This window comes from Schistocerca serialis, chromosome 9 (genome assembly GCF_023864345.2).
Source record: "Schistocerca serialis cubense isolate TAMUIC-IGC-003099 chromosome 9, iqSchSeri2.2, whole genome shotgun sequence".
In the NCBI taxonomy this organism is placed as follows: domain Eukaryota; kingdom Metazoa; phylum Arthropoda; class Insecta; order Orthoptera; family Acrididae; genus Schistocerca; species Schistocerca serialis.
The window spans coordinates 388,731,418-388,735,427 of record NC_064646.1 but is presented as its reverse complement, the minus strand read 5'-3'; the positions used below and the strand labels follow the sequence as shown (position 1 = coordinate 388,735,427).

Here is a 4,010-nt window from a genome sequence, read left to right as displayed (position 1 = left end):
TACACAGCATACCAATAATGTTGCAACACCAGATAAGACAGAAAGTAACGAAAGATACTTATTGTGCGAATACAGTATAGTAGGAAGGCTCTGCCGCTGATTTTGGGGTATGCAGGGAGTGAAAGTTAGTACACGGAGTTGCCACCTCTGGCAGTAGAAAGGGCCCTAACCTAACTGGGCATCGTGTCGAACTGAGCATGGATGTCACATACGGATATGTCATTCAGTGCTGCTACAAGTCGATGACTGAGTACTAGCTGGCCAATTGTGGCGTTTCAGTCACTGAGCAATGTATGACCAGATCTATTCAGTGAGTGAGAGGTCTCCAGAACGTGCTGGCCAGCAAAGGAGTGGAACACGCTATGTATAGAGGTAGGTCAAGACAGCAAGTACAAAATTTGATCTTGCATTATCTTGTCTCCGTGGAGACCTCGAAGATAGGACACATCCATTGGCTTTAAAACGTCAGAAATGTAACGAATAAATGATGACTAACTGACAACCTCAGCTGCTGACGATATACCTCGATGTGGACAGCTGAAAATGTGTGCCCCGACCGGGACTCGAACCCAGGATCTCCTGCTTACATGGCAGACGCTCTATCCATCTGAGCCACCGAGGACACAGATGAATAGCGCGACTGCAGGTACTTATCACTTGCACGCTTCCCGAGAGACTCACATTCCCAACTGTCCACAATTCTACATATGTATTGTACCTTATAGACATTTGCCCACCCACTCATTACTCGCGCACGCTTTGGCGATTCCCGTAAGAGTTTGGGCAACCTGTGCGCATTCGCTGCCGCGCCAAGAGAAGCTGGAACAATGGTCGTCGTGTCGACAGTCCGTGATGTAGATGTCCTCGCACTGTCCGTGCCCATTTTCTGCCTCTAGCCACGTGACGTACCATCCCGCTTGGTCTAGCGAACAGAATTTCTGACCTCTCATGCGCTATTCGAGTGTGGCCCATATAATTGCGCAGGACGTTGCGTACGGCCGTCCTGAACCATTCTGTTTCATACTCACATGACAGCCGTGGGGTCCCGACGTACAGGAGCAACGGTATGGTGGAACAATAAACCACCCTCTTGACAGGTCACGATCCAGTCAGTGTCGAAATGCGACACGTGATGGCAGACATTTCTCCTTCGTACATGCGGCGTAACACGATTCTGAAAAGCAACCAACATTAAAATGCGATTTCTAAATGAGAAACGCGCTGTGTTATACGTCCATGTATACAAAAGGTAGATGTCGTTACATCCATCTGCTTCGAGCGTTTGTGCTGAAATGCTAATCATTTGCATATTCATGCTATAGTACACGATCCAGTCACAGTAATGTAGCTACCGTCTATCCTTGACGTCAACATGGAATAACCATTCACAGACGGCATGTGGCATCTCTAGCAATGGAGCGTATATAAAGTGTCTCGGGGGAAGCGGAGGAGGAGGTGCGGCGGGAGGGGGGAGGGAGGGGCACACGCGTAAAACATTGCAGTCGATCTAAGTCTGTAAATAATGCACGTGCGCCATGGTTAAAATACGAGATACCGTGGATGTCAATATGGCGCTTTCCAAAACCGACGCCGAGCCAATTGTTGTGGACCACGGGCGATGGATGACAGGGGAGAACGACGGCTGCAGAGATGTGTACGGGCGAACAGACGTGCAACTGTTGAGCAAAAGACCACCAGAATGAACCAAGGGCTACCAACAGTGTCTCATCAACGACCGTTCAGAGAAAGTCGCTGTGTATGGGCCACCGCAGTAGCCACCCGCGCTGAAAGCTGTTCATCGGAGACGAATGCTGGAACTACACACCTGTACCGCAACTGGAAGTCCGCTGAGTGGCGACAGGAGGACTTTTCAGATGAGTAAAGTTTTACGCCTCATCGGACGGGTGTGCGTAGGCGAGTAGGACGAGAAAGCAAACACCTTGCAACAATTATGGTCTGCGGAATGGTTTCGTGGCATTCCCTGGGTGATGTCGTCATTATGGAACTCACAACGGTTCAACACAAGTACGCATCTATCCTTGGCGACTCCCGCGTGCAGTTTATTTTTCCTCAGAATTTATTTTTCCTCAGAGCGATGGCATCTTCAGCAGGACAATGCAACGTGTCACATAGCTCGCAGTGTACGAGTGTGGTTCTAAGAGCATCAGGATGAATTTACCGTACTCCCTTGTGAGCAAACTCCCTTGATTTAAACCCAATAGAGCTACTGTGAAACTATTTAATTCGGACTGTTGGTGCCTTGAAACCTCAGTCGATAAACCTAGCTGAGCTGACCACGGCACTGCAGTCGGCATAGCTCCACATTCCTGTTGCTACTTTCTAGAACTTCACTGACACACCTCCTGCACGTCTAGAAACAGTTTGCACTGCCGAAGGTGATTATTCTGGCTTTTGCCAGATGGTCACATTAATGTGACTGGACAGTGTACATTTAATACCCATGTTACGTCTACTGTTCGCCGCTTTTATGGTGAAATTTTACTGGCCAGTACTGTAGTTCCCCGTTCACTGACAGTAACAAGCGCTTTCTATCACTTCTACGTCAGCTTCAGTTGTTGAAAACGGGGTGAATGGGAAAAGTCCCCTTAGAATAATTAAGAATGATTGTGCTGGTAAACTTCTACGTTATTTGATTTTCAAACAGCTGAGCAGAACTGAACGTACTCAGACATTTCGCTCTTTACCTATTCTGATCATCACTAAACTGACACACAATATTTTAGCGGAACGCATCTGACTTTCAATAATCCCTGCAAAGGAATGGCCCTGACTAACAATAACTTATATCTTTCATTAATCTAACTACTGAAGGCACTAACTACTGAAGGCACTAACTACTGATAGGCATAGTTAGCAAATGAAAGATTTTGATAGAGAACAAACAATTTATTTACCTTAATAGCGTTCAACAGTCATAATATATATATATATATATATATATATATATATATATATATATATATATATCCCTTAACTACTGTGGTCATTCACAGGAACACAATTACTATGGAGGGGTCTCACAGACTGCATTTCTATTTTATATATCAAACCAGAATTTTGCTGAATATAGTATATAGTTTCTTGACTTCCAGTCATTCATTACACTTTTTAGAGGTGGCTTTTGTAGAAATTTGATTTTTTTAAATTTTTATTTTATGAGTTACGAAAATAACAGCAAATAGTTAGCTCTCTACTCACACACAGATTTTCACCAGAGGGATTATATTACAAATTGGCAATACAACTAGGTGGAAAAATTCAACATGACTTACGATTAATTGTGTGCGAAGTCAGCTCTCAGTTTACGACTCACTTTGCAATGTAGAGCGAATATTTCAGTCCGTAAGTCTATGAATGGAGAAACTTTGCCACCATTTTACTTTTAAAATTACAAGTAAAAACTAAATACTCGTTCTCATGTGCCACTGAATCATACTTTAGTCAATTTCCACCTGCAAACACTTCACGCAGACCTTCCTGGAACACTCCAAACAAATCGGAACACCACACTGTTGACATGGATACCTTGTTTTCCTCTTTAGACGAGGAGGGCAAAAGGTGCACGTTTTTCGATTTTCGAATTCTTCTTTCGGTGTCTGGAGCTCATCTTACAAGTGAAGACATCTGTCTCACATAACACACGTTGCACAGAAGGTCCAGCTTTCCCCGCCGTGGAGAAACAGTAGCATGAATAAAAACGCGGCACGCAAACACTATGGTACGTCTGTGAGACCTCTCAAGGCTAATAATTACGAAACAAAGAGCAGCAACAATGCAAGAATGCTGGCACGTGTAGCTTGACAGCCAATAGGAAGATACATGGAAGAGTCCATTTGGCTTTGCAGGGGTGTGAGAAATATCTAGACACAAAAATTAGTAGCGGTCTGAGAGACGGTCGATAGTAGTTAAGAGATATATATATTTTTGTGACATCCAATTAAACAAATTTCCTTTTTCTGACGGAGACACGTCCAGATCATCCGTTTCAA

The 4,010-nt window shown here is 44.4% G+C and overlaps 1 non-coding gene across 1 annotated transcript; it reads right to left on the bottom strand.

Annotated features, from left to right (window-relative positions):
- Positions 1-548: 548 nt before the first annotated feature.
- Positions 549-622, bottom strand: Trnat-ugu (transfer RNA threonine (anticodon UGU)). The gene has a single exon. It is a non-coding gene; the product is annotated as a tRNA-Thr (tRNA).
- Between the last annotated feature and the right edge of the window lie 3,388 nt (positions 623-4,010).